This window comes from Oxyura jamaicensis, chromosome 5 (genome assembly GCF_011077185.1).
Source record: "Oxyura jamaicensis isolate SHBP4307 breed ruddy duck chromosome 5, BPBGC_Ojam_1.0, whole genome shotgun sequence".
In the NCBI taxonomy this organism is placed as follows: Eukaryota; Metazoa; Chordata; class Aves; order Anseriformes; family Anatidae; genus Oxyura; species Oxyura jamaicensis.
The window spans coordinates 9,849,712-9,868,642 of record NC_048897.1 but is presented as its reverse complement, the minus strand read 5'-3'; the positions used below and the strand labels follow the sequence as shown (position 1 = coordinate 9,868,642).

At 50.4% G+C, this 18,931-nt stretch overlaps 1 protein-coding gene across 1 annotated transcript in view; it reads right to left on the bottom strand.

Annotated features, from left to right (window-relative positions):
- The window catches only part of HRAS (HRas proto-oncogene, GTPase), a 37,195-nt gene that overhangs the window by 17,905 nt on the left and 359 nt on the right, over window positions 1-18,931 (bottom strand). The window lies entirely within an intron of this gene.

The following is an 18,931-nucleotide window of genomic DNA, read 5'->3' as shown; positions in this document are numbered from 1 at the left end:
TTTTCCAGGGAAACGTGGCACAGCCTTTCCCACCCACATTTTTCCAAACTCGGGGCAGAGCAGCATGTTTGCACTGCCTCGTCTCTGCAGGCGGTGGCAGGTGGGGGAGCACGGGGACGGCCCGATGAAGGAAGGAGAGCGAGTTAAGGAGAGCGAGTTGCCTTGCCTTGCCATCCCCAACACGACATTGATAAAAAGCTCCTCACGCTTCGTTCAAAGCCAGAGCTCAAAGGAACAGCTTGAGTGACCCCACAGAGACAAAATCAGATATTTCTAGAGTGTCTCCTTTATTAGCGAGCCATTTCATTTACGTGATCAAATATAACGATCATCCCTCTGCATTCATTTAGCCCTTGCAGAGCTTTTGCAGGCACAAAAAAATGCACTTTTTTTTTGGCAGAAAAGCAAGTGCCGGTGCATCTTGGGGAGCCAACGAGAAGAGGGCAGCTGGGGAAGGAGATAAAGGGAAGCAGGCAGGCACCTGCTGCTGAGACAGACCCCTTTCTGCCCCCGGTCCCCCGGGGCACGTTATGAGCATGGTGACACAAAGCTGTCCCGTCTGTGCTGCGCTGCTCGCAGGCATGAATATGCATCAGGTGTTATGCAGCAGATAGTCCGGGGCACGCCGCTGATTTACAGGCTGAGCAGGACAGCTAAACAAATCCCTTTCTCACCCTGCAATCCGCCCAGAGTGAATCGCACTGCAACAATAAGGCTCTCCCTGACGGGTGGCTGGGAAAGGGGGGCCCACAGAGGGGAGAGAAGGAGCTGACCTCGCTCAGCTGCATCACAGAGGAAAAGCAAGGTGAGGATTTGCACAGACACACCTTGGCCAGAGCAAGCACTCCTCCCAGGAGGAACAGAGGCACACCACCAACACCACCCCTGCAAGACGCAGCTCAGGAGGACGACTGCCAGGGAGCAGCAGCGAGGTGGGTGCTGAGCACACAGGTCTGGGGAAGATCTCACGCGCCTCCAAAGCCAGCCCTTGGACAACCAAGGTGAATGAATCAGATGTGGCCATGTGTGAGGCCAGGCAGACACCAGCAGCGCGTCGTGCAGGCAGTGTCGAGCAACTATCACAGAAAGAGAGAGGTCTAAAGGCACGAGAGCCAAGTTTGGATCAGGAGCCTTTGTTTGTGAAGTTTGGGTCCTGGATTACCCAAGCCTCACTTTGCTGCTCACGGTAAATCAGCCACAAGAGGATTTATTTTCTGTGATGCTCACGTTCCCTCCCTCTACAGCAGCCTGGATTAAAAAAAAATAAATTAAAAAAAAAAAATCAAAGCACTGTTGCTGGGGGTGGGTTATTTAAATGAATCACTGTCACAGCACAGATCTGCTGCAAATAAGACTTCGATGTCCTGATACTGGCAAGAGAGGATTCTCCCTCTTTTGGCTGTGGAGCGACAGATAAACAGACACGGCGCAGGGACTCCATCCTGCCTGTCTTGCAGCTGCACCCATCCCACCCCGAGAACTCAGAGCCCAGCAGATCAAGCACATAACTCCCCTCTGCAATGAGGAACCCGCAGCAATTAAGTGACTCGGTCACGGTCACACAGGAAACTTATGGTAAAGCTGGGGATTTCTGCTCCCTCCAGTTCGAGCTTTTGCCACAAGACCGTGCTTCCCGTCCGCAGCTGAGCGTGCAGGGGACAGGATCATGATGCCAGCTCCATCACCTCCAGCATCTGCGGGCAGAACTGCACCATCAGCAGAAGCTGGGGGGGTGGTTTCCTTCCAGAATTTCCTCAGGAGCCTGCAGCAACGACGACATGCAGGATTTGGGCAGGCTCACAGCCAGCTTCCAAAGGCACATTAAGGTTGAAAAGAAACCACAGAAAAGCGAGGCACCAGACCTGCAAGAGATGTGGCTCCACCTCAACGCAGAAGTTAACTGAAGCTTGACAAGCTGATTAACAAGTAAATAATGCCTCTGAGAGCAGCAGAACAGCTGAGGTTCCCCTGATAAGGCCTAAAGGTTAGGCACCAAGGTCTTTTTGAGATCCCCGAGAATATTTTCCCCCTTTTGAAACCTGGTGCTGCATAACTGGTCCCTTGTCACAAGGATTTCCCTGGTAGAGGCAAGGAGGAGGTCCGGATCTGGCCATCCCACTGCACTTCACGTGGCCGTCACACCCCAGGGGCCCTGCCCTATCTCTTGGACTCAACCGAGGTGCTGGCTCCACGCAGACCAACTATTCAGGAAGAAAAAGGCAACACGGGGCTCTGATGAGCACCGGATCTGCACAAAAGCACTGGCAAGCACTCCCTCCGGTCACACCAGCCAGATTTCCCAGTCTGAAAGATCACCTGAGCTTCCAGAACGACAACTCGCTGGGCCAAACAGAGTCAGGTTGCTTACAAAGTAAAAAGACACAAAGGTGGGCTGCCCATTTTTGAGGAAAATGGACAAAAATAAGGGAGTCTGAATGCAGGCTCTGAACTGGGGGCAGAAAGAAGAAAACGTACAAGTCTCCAGAGAGAAAAAGTCAACCAGAGACGAGCACCTGCCCACGGGATGGCACAGAGGAGCTGCTGCCGTTCCAGCAGGTACCTGGCGATCAAACACAGCTGGTGCTTACAAAACACAGAAACAGCATTTCACCTTATTCTTCAGCAACTGCTTTCTTCTGTGAGTATGCCAAGAAAGAGACCGTGCAAAGTACAGCCCAAACGTCTGCAGCGCAAGCTGGAGAAGTCACAGCGTGGGGAGAGCAAAACCAAGCAACACAAGCCCACATGTACTCATCTAGCTGAAATGTCCTTTTTTGTTTGTTTGGTTGTTGTTGTTGTGTTTTGTTTGTTTTTTTAAATCTCAGGCATGGCAAAGTTTCTCCATCACAGATCAACCTTGCAGGGCAAACTCCCCTGGCCATGCAGCAACAAGAAACGTTGATGTGCATCACACCGAGGGACGGAGCCAAGAGCACACAGCTGGACAGGGGCAAGAGAGGGCTACGGGAGGAAAAGCTGCTAAACAAAAAGAAATGGGATAGGTAAGATGTTTGGTGAAATTAACACTGAGGCTAAAACATTCAGCACAAGCCTGATGTTATTTGTATTAGCACAAAATAAGTACGAAGCCAAAGGGCTAAAGCACTGGTCTAAACTGGCACTGTCAGATTTCACGTGCACGAAATTAGGCACGCTTCCTTTCCCTAATATTATTATTTCCAGTATGGGCAATCACATTGTTTAAAAAAATAAATAAATTAAAAAAGAGGTACTTTTGAGCTTTGAACTGTACTACACTTCCCAGGATAAACAGAGTAAGAAAGCAGCATTCAGCCCAGCTCCCAGCTCAGTTCCTTAGGACAGTATAAGCAATGCCTGGGCATGGAAGATGTCATAGAGGATTCTCAAGTAGCACCAAAATTGTCTCTTCCTCTTTCTAGTGGAAACCAACCCCAAGTATGAGACCCAGAGCAAGGTCTCATCCTGCTGGGTGTTCTCCAAACAAGAAAGAGGGTTCCTACACCTAAGTTTCCACTTCCAAATCTATTTATTTATTAACTCTGGGCATCTCTGCCCTTCAGTCAACCTTCATCTTTTGAAGCCAGTGACTTCCCTAACATCTTGCAGCAACGAGATCCCCAAGCTATAAAACTGTGTCTTTTCACCAGGCTTGTACGTATGGCTCCCCAGTTTCTCCTCAGGTGTCTGGCTGTCTCCCAGTACCCTCAGACTTTCTGATCCTGCTGCACGAGCTCAGCTTGACAACGCTGAGGATGCACACGCTGCTGACACATTCCAAAAAGAAACACAGCAGCGTTCACTGGATTTGTTCTTGGACTTAATAAGGCTCATGGAAGTGGTTCTGTTTGGCCTCAGAAAAGGACCACAAAAGGCAAATTCACCTGACAGCCCTGAGCCACTGTGTGTGTCTAGTATGGCGAAGGTGTGAGATTTTTAATTTTCCAAAAGAAGAGAGAGATCAGCCCAAGTGAAGAGTCACAACCAAACTCCTGAGTGTCAAACCTGGTATCTGACCTTGGAGGATCGGTTTAAGAGAAGGGTAGAAAGTATCATCAATGAAGCCAGTCAACATTGGCTTAGGGCTTCAAATTATCTTAATTTTAAACCTTAGCACATACAGAGCATTTAACCCTCTCAGCATCTTGAGGCAGGAACAAAGTAGAGTGACATTTCCTGGGAAATGAAGGATTAAAAATACACGTTCACTCAGTCAGGAGGCACAGAGAAAGACTGCAGAGCAGCTCCGAAAGTCAGCAATCAAAAAACCAAGTAGAAACATGATGGACCAATTCAGCCAAGTGAAGCATGGTAGACAAAACAAGTGCTGAGGTCTCCTAATTATCCCAAATCCTACCTTTGTGCCCCCTCCTTTTCCTCAGCACAGGCTCCCGAGGAGCCTCCGTGAAGGAGCTCCTGTGAGGGGAGCGACAGAACTAGACCTGCAGGTGTCTGATCGTGGTCTCAGGGTTTGCCCATCCGAGGGGAGGTGCAGGCACGTTGGATAATGACTGGGGACCACAGACAGAACTGCTGCAGCCAAGACCCAGCTGACTCACAACACTGTGGCTTCGGTTTGAAATATAAATAAAATATATAAATAAAATGACCTTACCTTCAGCCCACTGGGAAAAATCCAAGCATCTCCCTTCGATCTCATACCATAGAGCAACGCAACCTCATCATCATGAGCAAAACTTACTTGAGACATGCTATCAAAGCGGGGTTAGGAACAGTTATATGGCCAGCATCGCTCTGCAAACAACCAATTGCTGGGAGCAGCTCATGCTATTGCCCTTCTCCATCAGCCCCCATCAACCAGCAAACAGGCCTCGACCTTTCCTTCCAATGTGTTCAGTGTCTGCCCTCCCAAGCACCAAAGACGGTGATTTTATTTCATTTTTGTCAGCCTGCTACTCTAAACATGAATTGCAACAGCTCCGAAGCTGCTGTTTGAGCGGTGATGGCCTGGTGCTACGTGTGGCCTGAGGCCTCTCCACTTATCCTCACCTCTACCTGCAAAACTTGCCTGTGGTAGCTCTGCTGACTTGCTGGAGGCTGTGAGGGCAACAAATGTCCGAGTAACAACACATGTCATGAGCTCAGGTTACTCTGCAGCAGCTAGAACAAGAAAGCGAGAGAACGGGCAGGTGATGTGAAGTGGTTCTCCTAAAAGCATCGCCTTGTCTCGTGAGGTGACGCAAGCTTCCCAGCTCCTGTCACAACATGACCCATCTTGTGAGCCTCAAGTCGGGCTCAGAAACTACCTGTAAGATACGGAAGCGATCCCTCTAAGCCAACAGCCACTAAGAGGAGTCACGTCTTTATCTGTGAACAACTAAATCTTTCAGAGCTTTTCTGAGGGCTTGGGGGCTCACTTTTGGTTTAGTGTTGTTGTTGGTTTGGTTTTTGTTTTGTTTTAAAGCGAACGGAGAACAACCAAACTGTCCATTTCTCCTTAAATGCTTGTTAAGACGACAAAATGATTCTTCCTTGGAAAATCAGGATAAATGCACAGATTAAGATTGAACTGTGATTTTTTTTATGGTCTTGCCAGTATCATCAGGCCTCTTGGAAACACACTGAAATGTAAGACTGGCTGTAAGATCTCAAACATAATTATTTGCTTTTGCAGGAGCCTGGAGGAGACACAAGTCACCAGCGAGGTTTTGGGAAGTGATGATGTACTGATGAAGGCTCCCTGCTTCATCTGGCAGCAGCAGACTTCACCAGCATTGTTCCTCAGGGCTCTTAAGGCATGCACAGCACTTTGTCATTCTCGGACATCGTTCACACCCAACTGGAAATAAACTGCTTCCTCATTTCCCCCTTAAACCCACTCTTATTTTCAGAAAGCAACTCCCTGAGGACTGTGTCTGTCCCTGCAATGAACCTCCAAGTCCACGGCATGGTGGAGTGGGTACGGTTCCTACATAGCTCTCATTGTTCCCACACAGGAACTTCAACTGAAGCATTAAAAAAATAAAAATTCAATGTTTGCAAAAAGCTTTTTTAAACAGAAAAAGCCCACAGAAAACCACCAGCTTGCATGTCAAACAAGCTAACTTTAACTTGAAACACTACTCGAGCAAAAATAGATGCTGCACTGTTCTGCAGAGGGAATATATTAATGGAAGAGGAAAATTCATACTTGAACAGCAGGGAAAAAGCAGCGAGCTCTGAAAGCTGGAGCCTGTCAACTTATCCTCAAAATCCATCCTCAAAAACTTGGGGTAAATGAATTCCTAAATGAACTCCTGCATTCCAGGGCTGATTAGATCCAGGATTTGGACTCTGAAATCCCTACCAACCACACATCTTCCGTACCATCACGCAACGAAGTCCTGCTTTTACCCACACCCCCCCCTCCTGTCCTGCCTCAGGTAGGACCTGCATCCCAAACCAGGGTTTGGTGGCTGGACCTGGGCTGTTGCTGCCCCAGGACAGGGAGCGAGCACGTCACACAAGCCATAAACACCTCTTCACAGCCCGCAGGAGGATGAAGGGGCTGCTGAAGTTCTGCTGGCCTGTCACCACCAGTCAGACTCTGTTTATCTTCAGCATCACGCTTAGAAACGTAAGCAGAAGTTAGTGTTTCTTTCTCCAATGCGTAACACAGGGCAGAGGAATGGAGATTTGCTGCAAAAGAGCTGTTCCCAGCGGTGGCTGCCATTCCACAGGCTTAATTTGTCATTATTTCCACTTACTTCTGATCAAACTCGAGATAAAACTATGTCAACCCAAACAAGAATCTGACTTAGCAGTCCAAAATTCTGTTCAGACAAAAAATTCACGTAGTTGGCTTTTTTTTTTTTAAAGGCTCCCACATGGCTGCAAGGTCTGCAGAAGATACTGAGATCATTGTGGAAATCAGTCAGTGCCCCAGCTGGGCTTTAGAGGACAACTGCTTCATGCCACTTTTAGCAAGTTGTTTGTTTTTTAAAAAAAATTCTACAGCACCAGAGGAACTGATGCTCCTGAAGAGCACAGAAATGCAAGCCCGAGGAGTGCTCAGCACACTCCAAAACACCATGAATCACCCACCGGCTGCACGAGGTCCACTCAAAGCTCTGCAGCTGCACCTAAAACGAAGCGTGCCATACACCCACCGTGGATATCTATTTGCAAAGCACCAGGTTCTGTTCCCCTGGGTGACATCCTGCTGCGTTCACGCTGCTGCTCCCGGGCAATGGATGACGGCTCCATCCTGCTGGGCACCAGCTGGGTGCGGTGCTGAGCTCAGCACCACGGCACCCCAGCGCCACGACCTGCCTGCACCTCTCGCCCGCAGCCAAAAGCTGCCAGCAGCTCTCTGAAGCCGCGTTCGCAGCGCCACGTTGCCTCTGAAGGCAAACCACAATGCGCTGTTTCAAAGCAACCAGCTGATGAGGAACAACAATAGGGAGAAGGAAAAAAAAAAAAGAAAACCACCTTGCACCACTCCCCCTCCTTTCTCTCACAAGAAGCTTATAGTAATTGCAAAGCATGAGAATCTGAACAAACGCCCTGCTTGGGCAACTGGGGCCATCCCCGGGAAAATATTTGCATCTAGGGGATGTGAGAGTTGTGCAACTGGTGAAGTATCAAGCCAGATAAGGCAGAGACCTTTCACTAGGCTCCAGAGAGACACACTCGTCACTCCGTGATGCTGACTCAGGCTAAGACAAGTTGCTTTAATTTTCTCTCCCTCCCTCCAGCCTTCACAGGGGAAATAATACCAGCCTACTTCTCAGGCAGTTTGAAGCCACCAGGCGGTATTTGCAGAGCTGAATCAGAAACCGAAGGAGCCATCGGTAGGAGCACGGGAGGGAAGATGGCTTCTCCGTGATGGGAGCCTGGTTCCCACCCAAAAGGTTTAAAACCTGTACGGAAATTCCTCGTGCAACAAGGTTAGCTCTGCCTGGGACACGATGTGCAGCTTTACACATCTTCCATTACTTCCCGCGCCTAAGGCTTGATGCAGCCTTCTGAGCCCTGCTGGATTTAGTTACATATACATCTCGTTTGGGAATTAGACGAGAGAAATTAGTTAGGAAGGTCACACGGTTACAGAAAATTGAGAAAGACTGATGGCTCCTGGTTTCTGCCGCCAGCTTTCCAGCACCAGTACACCTGCCTGTTGAGCTGGGAGAGCAAAGCAAACCCACTGCGCTATCAATCCTGTGTTAACGTCTCTTTGGGCCCTCGCTGACTTGTTTTTTGCCCCGTGGAAGGAATAACAGAAGCAGCTACCGAAGAAGAGCTGGGAAATGGGGCAGGTCCACCAGCGACGCACCCGCTGACCCGCGGGACCTGCAAACAGCAGGCAGAAGGCACAGCAAACACCGGGAGGCGCGTACGGAGCAGCGAGTGCCTGGTGCTGTGCCAGATGTTGGGACACTCTTCAAACACGGCCACTATTTATTGTGCCAAAGTTCAGAGGGGAAGGACGGCAACGAAAGCAAAACGCATGCTGTTGGGCTTGACTACAAGGCTCTGGGGCACCTTCCTTCAGGAATTAAAGGCTCCTGAAGGTTTTCCATACGCTCTCCATCTCAGCTGCAGAACCACATCCATCCCCTCGAGTAGACCTCATGCAGCCCCATCCCTTCACATCGTGGGATGTAAAGCAGAAAAGCTTGTCCTGGACATAGGTAGCTGGTTAAGAGAGCAGGGAGAGGTCAGGTGCATTGCAAAGGGAGGACGAGGCACCACGTAGCAAACAATAAGGTATTTTTGCCTTCCTCTGCAGCACGCAATGTGCGCTTCCAACCTGGGGTCAGCCCGAAATTTTTCCCCTAACATATTCTCCGTGACTGCAAAGACACTGGAGTCCCTTTGACATTTCCAGGTCTCTTTGTGGGCACATTACGGTTGTGACATTTGGTCTTCTGCACAGGGTACGTTTACTGTCCAGCAATGGTTTTCTGTCTGTATCAGTCCTAAAAAAAAAAAAACAAAAAAAAACAAAACACAATCCTGTGCAGCCTCCCGAACAACACACTTTAGCTCCCTGACAGCAGTTCTTGTTTTTACTGCACAGCTTTCGCAGACCCTTCAAGAACCAACCACCCAGGGCTCCTCGCCTACATCAGGAGCAGTGGCTGAGAGCCGCAGTTAAAAGGTCTGACGCAGCTGGAATGCACGCAGTACGTTTCCTGAGGCTGTCCAGAACCGAACGCTGATTTACAGGTATCCGAACTCGCAGGAATGTCTCGGCAAGCAGCAAAGTGGGGTACAAAGCCGTGCTTTTCTGGGGGGTCGTAAGATCTGATGCTAACTATGCAGGCATGAGACAGGGCAAGAAATATGGCACGGCACCCTCCCCTTCTGGGGCAGGGCAGGCTCAGTGCTGGCCACCAGTGCAGGGACTCGCAGGCTGAGCTCTGCAGGCTCCTGCTGCAGACAGCCTCCTCGTTCCCGAAACACCTGGTGCATCACGTTCCTGCCACCGGGCTAATTCTTCTCCAGGAGAAGGCATGATGGAACAAGCGCTCCCAATCAAAGGGGAAACTCAGCCAGCGAAGAAAATCCTCCCCAGGCTACCAGGCTTTATTCCTACCTGTTGGCTCAGCTCAGGTTTTCAGTTCTTTCACGAATGGCTCTCACCAGCCCCGCCCTGCTCCCTGAAGACCACTCCGCTTTCCACAGCAACCGCGAAGGCTGAGCACCAGTGGGAAACAGACCTACAGAACCCAGCTCCGTTAACATAGCAGTGCGCCAGCGTTAGGAGGCATGGGTTTTACCCACCAAACCCCAGAGCACCCACGTCTGCAGCCCTTGTAACCTGGAGGCACCACAGGGCTCATCTGTTAACCCCCAGACCCCACGCAGGTGTCTCAGCTCCAGATTTAGGATTTTGAGGTCTCAAGCCTCTGCTTCACGGGAGGGAGCTGCTGGGAGGTATCTGCAGCCTTCCAGCTCTCAGCCAGCAAGGAACTGCAACGAAACAGCTTCTCAAGCAAAGAAGCAGTATAGATTTACCAGGAGACAGCACGCAGCTAAGAACAGGCTATATTCAACGCTGCCTTGCTTTCTGTGCTACTCTTCCTGGCAATACACCGCCAGTCAAGGTGGGATTCATCCCACCTACAACAGAGCCCATCAGCTGGAGCCTCCCTGCGATCGATGGGAGGAGACAGGCGCAATCTGTCTGCCTGCTTTCAGACATCTGCATTAGGACGAGATGAAAGCACTCGTTTTCTCCGCTGCGCATCCACGGGGGCCGAGGGTAAGCAGCCGAGATGTTAGATGTCAACGTCTGAGCACGCAAATTGCACCCTGATGTTTCTCATCCTGCACCGAGCTCGGAAGCTTTTCAGCAAGGGACTGCACCCAACATGAAAGCACTCCCAGCCTCCGAGGCCTGGAGGTAACACCACACTTCAAACGGCAGGAGAGAGACCGATACTCTCAGGTATCTACCGCAGAGACAACTCCGCAGCGTTTTTCCCTGGAACGATATACCAAGTGGATCCAAGTCGTTTCGGGGGCCGCTGGGCTGCCGACGAGGAGGCAGAGCTGCAGGTCTCAACCTGCCTCTGTGCCAGCAGAAGAAGGGGAAGCGTCCCAGGAGCCAAACGCTGGGTGCCGTGAGAACTGCAGAGCCCGGCAAGGCTGCAGCTTTCACTTTACACCCCAAAGCAGGCACTGCGGCAGGCAGGGAAGGGTGCACACACACAGAGGGGCTCAGGGACAGACACAGGGGACAGGGAAGGAAAAAAGACCTGTGCCATCTGCGTGCACCATGGGCAGATCTGGGATTTGCAGAGCAGTCTCGAGGATTCTCTTTTTCATGACTTCTGATATATGATCCTTTGGGGCTGGCAACGCCGGGGTTTGATGCAGACAAATGCTAAATAATGAGTCTGGGGGCAGAAAGCCAAAGCAGAGAGCACACATTAAATGGAGCTGTCATGCTGCTAGACTGGCCGGGGAGAGATTGAGGAGTTATTGTAAGATTTGTGAAGCCATCAGCCCTGGTGCTACAGAAAATAAGAAAATTAAGCTCAAAGAGGGACTGCAGGCAGAATAACTTCCCTGACAGCAGGATAAATGAAGAATAAGTTGCTACAAAAAGCCCTCAAATCGAACAGGGGAAAAAAGCATGGAAGAGCCTGCACGACGTTTACCTACAGTGGAACCGAACTGAAGGAAGTTCAGATTAGCTCCCTGAAAGGATGGCTCCCTGAAAAGATGAAAACCTGGACTGTCCTAAGAGATACCGCTCTGACTGCCGGCCCATGCTCGCTGCAGCTCACAGAACTTTTCAGCTGACTTCAGCAGAATTTGAGCAAGACCTTGTAACCCTGTTGCAATGCAGTCACCAAGTCCTGCCAAAACCCATGCGTTTACTAGCATGCTCTGAAAAACCCCAACCCCCTGTTACGCACTCAGCTTTCCCTCTCCTCACCAAGAGTTCACGCTTCACACAACGCTGGTTTTGAGGATCATAAACTGGTCTATAGAAGCAACTCTGGACTTCTTCATTTAGAATTGGACATGTCTCCTCCAAAACTCCTGCTCGATTTCCGTTCTTGTCTTAAAAGCCCCCTGCGATTGCCTTGCTTTCTCTTTAAAACGCAGAGACTGCAGGGAGAGAAGCTGCACCCGTGTACTCTAACTGCAATTCCCAGTCAGCTGTCCCGTGCCTTCAGAAGCCCCCAGCCAGGAACTAGAGCATACAGTGACTTCCACAGGCGTTAGACTGTGCAGATCTGACCCGCGGTGCCACCATTTATCACCCAAACCAGTAATAATTCATTCCTGCAGAGCATAAAATGAACCAACTGGCTTCCACCTGGCTTCTGCTACTGCACAGAAGACCGGGGCCTGGAGGGTTTCCCGACAGCAGCAGCAGCAGCACTGTGTATTTTTAAAGCACTGGCTTGTGTCAGATATTGCAGAACCACCGGGCTGGCTTTCTGAAATCCTGTCTCCACGACTGCTCTCTGCCAACGGGGAGCTTGCTGTACTGCGGGCTCAGCAGGCAGGGACCTGCTGCTTGCATTTTCCCAGAGAGCGGCTCCTGAATCACGCTGCCCCTAATACCGAGCAGGCAGGACGGGTCTCAGGAGCACGGAGGCAGTCTCATCCTTTCATCCATCTCCAGAAGCAAGAGCTAGTCTTAATTTTCCATCTGCAGGCATACCAAAGGACTTGTCCTTTATGCGTGTGTTCAGCAACGTAAGCTCCCAGAAACACAGCCTGGCTCGTGACGTGCTGCAATCCTCCACCTTTCCATCCGAATCCACCTCATCTCCAGAGGACTGGAGGGTCTTCTCCTCGCCTGCCTCGTGGTGATGTGCACGGGGACTCGGTGCCCCGATGTGGTGCAGTGCCAAGCCTACAGCCCCATTACAGAGCCAAGGGAACAAGCGGATAAACCTGAGCTCCAGGAATATATTTCTCCGTAGGCATCTCCCGCCTGCCATTCCAGCCGAATGGCCTCCCGTTACTCACCTCCGCTCCTGAGCAGGTTTATCATCCGCTCTTCTACGGTTTCTCTGAATTACCCCAGAGGTGACCGTATTTCAGTGGCAAATTAAACTGTCACAATACATTCCTTTCTACACTGTTTTTTAAAATATGTTAGCCCTGGCTGCAGGAGAATTGTTTTGGATAGATTAGATTAGGTGCCTGGGAAACGAGTTCAAAAAAAAAAAAAGCATAAAGGTTTTTTGCTTCTTGAAGAAATCTACCTTTCCCTCCACCCCCACCCCACCCCACCCCCCAGGAAGTTTTTTTTTATCCTAAAATGCCTCGTCAGTTAACTGCATCTGCTTTTTTAGATCCACTGTTCTTTCCATGAAAAGTGCCTCAGAGCAGCTGACGAAAGAGAGATGGCTCATTTCAGAATTACCTGCTATAAGCAGAAAATCAAGAGCAAAAAGCTCTCTGGGTTTTTAATCGAGCCCTCCTCTTCTCCCCATCCAGAGGGCTATCACATTTCTTGTCGATTACTCAAGTTTTCTCACTATTTTTCCAACCCGCAACAGGCCAAGACACTTAGTTTTACTACAGGGTATCAGCTCACTCCTGAAGACATGATGCCACTTACAGCTTCAAAGATTTACATGGAAGGGACGTTCACATCTGTTTGGAGACCTGATACCAAAAATCTTTAAAAAGAAAAGGCTCGTTTGGAAATGATAGAAGGGAATAAAACCCCACTTTCTTGAGGTTCTTTGTGGGGAGAAAGCCTTTCACTCCATCCCACCCTCTAGTATCTTTCAAAGAAACTCTTCTGTGGAGGCCAAAGCTGAGCTGCAGCGGTGCGACCAAGAAAAGCACGTGCTGCAGCTCCAAGGAACCACTAGCAGTGGCTGAGATAAAGTGACAGCATTTTCAGCCTTTCACACCTGAAGACATCTCTAACTAGCTGCCGGAAACCTTCGGTCTCTGATCCTTTGACACCAGCCGTATCGCAGGGATGGGAACGCAGAACTGATGCGGCACTGGACAACACGTTTGCATTAACCTTGCCAACTGGGTCTGCCTGCTACAAAGGAGAGGCTGTCTGTCCACGGCAGGAGCCCAACAGTACCTGAAATGAGCTACCAGATCAGATACGGATGCAAGGAGAGACGAGAGAAAAGTTAGTTACAGAATTAGCACACGCCTAAGCTGGAGTCTGTCCCATTTGCCTCCAAGCAACACATTTTACCTATTTACACTGAAAAGGTTGACTTATCAAGCCCACCCTTCTTTTTCTGGAAGATGAATTCTAGTGCCTTGTGTAACACCAAGCGCTCTGACCTCTCTTTCTTGCTCTAACAAAGCCAGACACAGAGAAAAAGCACACATGCTACTGTTACTACAGAAATACATGAGCCAGTGCCACACCAGGAGGCTGCTGCAGCAGCTAGCTGGGGTAATGAAAAGGACAAGCGACTAAATAGATCACTTGCAGCCTGATTCCATATATTCAAGCCTATTTTATACACGTTCCTCTTTGGTTTGGAGAAGACTGTGAATGGAGCTGGATGTAAACCACAGAAGGGCTGAAGATGGTGCGAAGGAAGCACTACAGCAGACTGAGCACTGGCACTGGAGCAAGCCCTGACTGCCTGACCCTCCAGCTGATGAACTGAGTTCGCTTCTCAGTGAGCCTACCAACAAGATCCCAACCCGCTTTGGGCATCAATGCTTGCAGTGAGACTCTCCTTAGAAGACTCTTCACCTGAGCCTGCTTTTCTCAGGGAGACCCTCGGCTGGCCACACTGCAGTTCAGCCTGGACTGGCAGGAAAGCTCTCAGCCCACCTCGTGCAGCAGGCCAGGGGATGCCTTCTTCCACAGATCTCTTCTTTCACTCCTCACCTCTCCTCCTACAGGGCTTCATTGAAGAACAGCTCAAGGGAAAACAGAAGTGCACAACCCCATCATGCACAACTCCATCGTGCACAGGGGCTTCTCTCATTTCACTCCTGCTCCCTGATTTTTAGATCTCACTCACCGCCTTCTCCCACTGCCAGAGCATCCTCCTCTTCATTTCACAGGTCATAGCTCCTCCCTAGTGTCTGCTGCTCTCCAAGGATGCTAAACAAGCAGATGATATACAGGCATCTTCCCAGAGAACTGTAGTTGTGGCAATGTCTCTTTTTTGCATTTGTCAAGTTACTGCTCCCACACGCATCTAAATTCAGCTCCATCAGCTCCTGAATTTAACTTAAATGTGAGCAGCCTGATTTGAAATGGGTTTAGCTATGCAAAAGGAAAAACCCACTTACAGATGTGCCCAGTGCTGTATTATGCAAGTACCTATCCTGTTGCTGCCTCTGCATTACCAGAGCACACTCAGTCAGGACACCCCCTTTTTTAGGGGATATTCCGCACTGAGCCACCCAGCAGCCAGCTCAGTATCACTCCCAACGAAGCAGAGGGCCCAGGGAGAGAAAGCAACGAGCTCAGTCAAGAGCAGCGAGGGAGCCAGGACTCCTGGGTCCTCAGCCTTGCACTTTATCCACCGAGCCCTCTGTCAGCACCAGCTCAGACGAGACGGATGGCGTTCAGGGATTGCACTTCACCGTCAGACGGACGCCGCGGGCAGGTCGTGCATTAAGGCAGGGGCATCACAGCCAGCACAGAAAAAGCATTCCCTCTGAAGGGAGACGGTCCATCCTGCTAAAATGTAAAGCTGGATTCTGGCTGCAAGAAGTTGGTGATTCACGTTTTGTTTTGCCTGAGCGAGTCATTCATCAGCGCTGGTTTTCATGTTAGAGACCAAGAAACAGGCGGCAAGGACAGAGAACCGAACAGATAACCACGAAGCGTTTTCCCCTGGATAACTATCATGCTAAACCAAACACCACCAGCTTTCTTCTCTCCCCACAGCAAATTAACTGCACAGGAGCACTCCTCTTGGCCTCCTCCTCCCTGGTCAGTCGTACTTTGTAACTGCAGGCTGCCTGGGCTGCTCCCTGCAGCGCACTCGAGTGTTATCCAGGGCACTGCATGTGACCCAGAGGCACGGCGCAACTCACCTCCAGCAGAGACCTTTCCTCCCGGTACGAGAGGGCATCATCACACAGCTCCTAGCACTGAAGCAGGGAACTGTGACATCCGTGCCTTAGCTCATTCGCTGCAGCACTACCACTGCAATCATCAGCGGAGACAAATCACTCGCTCTGAACGCTTCCATCACTTTCCTCTAGACTGTCTGAGCTTTGCTGCCAAGGCAAGACAAATTTCCTCCCCTGAAATACATAGCTTTCTATTCCTCGCATTGTTTTCAAGAATATTCTCTGTAGATTTCATAAAAAAAAAAAAAAAAAAAGCCTTATCCATAACAGTATTCTCATTTTTAGTACACTTTCATCTTTTAATACTGGATCTGCCAAGGTGAATATTCTCCTGCTCGGTCAGGCATGATAACCTGCTCGCCTCCGGCCACTAAACCAACCAACCTGACACTCAGGCTCTGAGAAGCAACCATAAGGGAGAAAACTTCCAGCGCCCTAATAATTCCTTCTGCCCTGCCGAAGGATACCTCCCGGATGTAACCTCGGAGGGCAGGAAAGGGAGGAACGACGCTGCCAAGAGCAGGGAACCAGGAGGTCCAGGAGGGCTGAGGGGGTTATGTCAGGCAGCAGACGAAAACAGATTGCATAAAGATACAAAAACAAAGAACAAAGTCTGCCATTCGGTCCTAGTCATCCTCTTAGAATACAAAGATACAGGGATATTTAGTCAAAATCGCTTCAAAAAAATAAAAAGGGAGTAGGGGAAAAAAGAAACAGCAAAAATGAGAGCTGGAAGAAAACTCCAGAATTGCAGAAACACCCTTCTCACAGCAGCCAGGCAGTCGGGGGAGAGGTAGAGGAGCATCACCACTGAGCAAACATCTTCATATTCGTACACAGCTACTGCGTTTGGTTCAGCTGGCTGCAGAGCATTCAGAAAAATCTCCACCAAGGTGGAGAAAAAAGGGGAAAATGGTTAATTTAGACCAAATAAGCATGAAAAGAGAGGCAGAAGAAAGAATGAAAGAAAAACAATGACAGAAGTGAAAACACTATAGGGAAAGGAGAAAGGGGAAGGAAAAATGAAGTGAAACAAATACTGAGAACAGTTCAGGGAAAGAGAAACCACGAAGCAGCGGAGTGAAACTGGAAGGGAAAGGTGAAAAGAGAAAGAGGAATGTGACACGGCACAGCAGTTGACTAGCACTTAGCAAATAAGTCATTTGTTTAATCTTATCCGTATTTGTCAAATAATTTATTTGATTAATACTCTTCCGTGGTCTTCAACCAGCTATAAAGGGGATCAAATACCGTTCCATAAATATACTTGCTAGATTAATACAGGTAGCACTGAGTATCTTCTACATTTTTATCTGCTGCCTATCAAGCTCTGGTTGGAAGCCTACACTTCAAAACTATTATGTAGAAAGCTGCTAATAAATTACAATTAGATAAGCGTGCTCAGCGCACAACCATTTTGCTTCCCTAGGCTGCCAGAAGCAGTGGCACAGCACGCCCGGGAAGATGGCAGGCGAGACGGGGCCTGGCTGGCACTCCTGCCTCTTCCCTTTTTCAGCAGCCTTTCCCCCAAAATCGCTCTGCACAGGGTAGTTTTTGTCTCAGTTTTCATTTCGTGTAATATTCCCCCATATTCAACTTCAGAAGGCTCTTTTAAGTCAAGAACGTGAAGTTTTCAGTCTGGGTTACAAACGTGGGGAGAACCAACCCTAAATTAGCAGGAGGGTGAATTCGGAGCGAGGAGCATCAGTGCTGCATGGCTGCGTCTCGGGAAGCAAAGTTTGGGAAATCAGCTTTGCTTCTCCCAAAGGCAAGGCAAGCTGGGTGAGAGCGATGTGGGAAACGATGTGCCAGTACCTCTCCTCTCTCCCCCACCCTGGAGGCCACGGGATGCCGCTCCCACCACACGTTCACCACCTCCTGGAGCCGAGCAGCAGATTTACAAGAGAACCACCCCAAGGTAACTCCCCGGGGCTCTCCGCCAGGCAGAAAAGCGCCCCTCGGGTCTCAAGCCTTGTTTAAATATTGCCGCATAAGCGATACCCCAAGCTGAGCTAATTATTGCTAATTACAGGATCGTTTGAATGTAAACATAGAAGGTACGACCGTGCACGCTTCGTCGCTCGTTTTTTCACCAAGGCTAAAAAAAGGCGTGCTGACAGCTCCCACCCCAGAGCCCGCTCCTTCGCGGGGAAAACAGCCGTCAGTCTCCAGGCCCACCAAGGAGACCGAGCAGGGAATTCAATCAGCATCAGCCGCCCTGGTGCTGAAATGAAGCAGCTCGCATGTTATTAATCACGCTGGGAAGGCGCTGGAGGAGCGGAAAGAAAGGAGTGTCGAGGCTGGGTGCACAGAGGGGGGATGCACATGGACTCTGTTATGAACACCCGAGAAAATCATGCAAATCCCCTGCAGTAAAAGTAAAATACTCGGGAGCTCTACAAGGATAGGGAGGCCAGCAGTTCTGACCAGGGAAAACCAGTGTCCATCAGCCTTACAGCTGATGCTCTGGTCTCCAAGGCAGGCAATTCCTCAGCAATTTGGTGCGTTTGGGTCAGACTTTGCAGAAGAGCCTAACCCACCAACAACAGCTTAGTTAAGGCAGCTCAAAGCCCCGTGGGCTCCGTGCTGTTCAGTTCCTCCTCCAACGTGCACAACCCACCAATGCCACCCAAGCTGGGCTAAGTCGTGACAAAGCCCCCAGGGGGGTAGTACCCATCCTGCGCCTTACAGAGCTGTCTGGGAGCAACTCTGTGCACCACAGGTTAACCAGACACAACTCGGGCCATTTAAGCAGTGCAGCTGTGCCTAACGTACACCGACCTTCGAGCTGTTCTAAGCCTTCCTGCCATCACTCCTGAGTTCGCCAGTCCTCTCCAACTGCTCATCAGCTCTTTTGTCTACGGGCATGCCCCACAAAACACATCCACATCCAGGAACCAGGTGGGCTGAGCTCCAGGGGTGCCACCCTCCCGGGGTGCACACTGCAGAGCCAGGTGTCCCTCGGAGGAAGGGAGGTGCCGGTGGCCCCATAACACAGGGAACCTTGTCCCACGTACCTGCGACTCAGCCCTACGGCGTGGGGCAGCACCCCAGTGTGTGCCTGGTGACATCTCCTGTGGTCAGGGGGTGAGAGGGGGGAAACAGCATGGGGGACAGGCAAGGGGGAGGAGGGACAGGCAAGGGGGATGGGGGACATGGAGGACGGGGGGACAGGGGGATGGGGAATGTGAAGGGGGGATGACGGATGGGCAAGGGGGACAGGGATAGGGGGATGAGGACAGGCACAGACTGGGGGGTCAAGGGATGGGCAAGGAGGACAGGGATAGGATGGGGACATGAGAGGATGGGAACAGGGGGACGGGCACAGGCAGGGGGACAAGGGGACGTGCAAGGGGGTCAGGCACAGGCAGGGGGAACTAAGGACGGGCAAGGGGGGAGGAGGGACGAGCAGAGGGCACGGAGGCCGCCCGAGGCACGGCGCCTGCCCCCC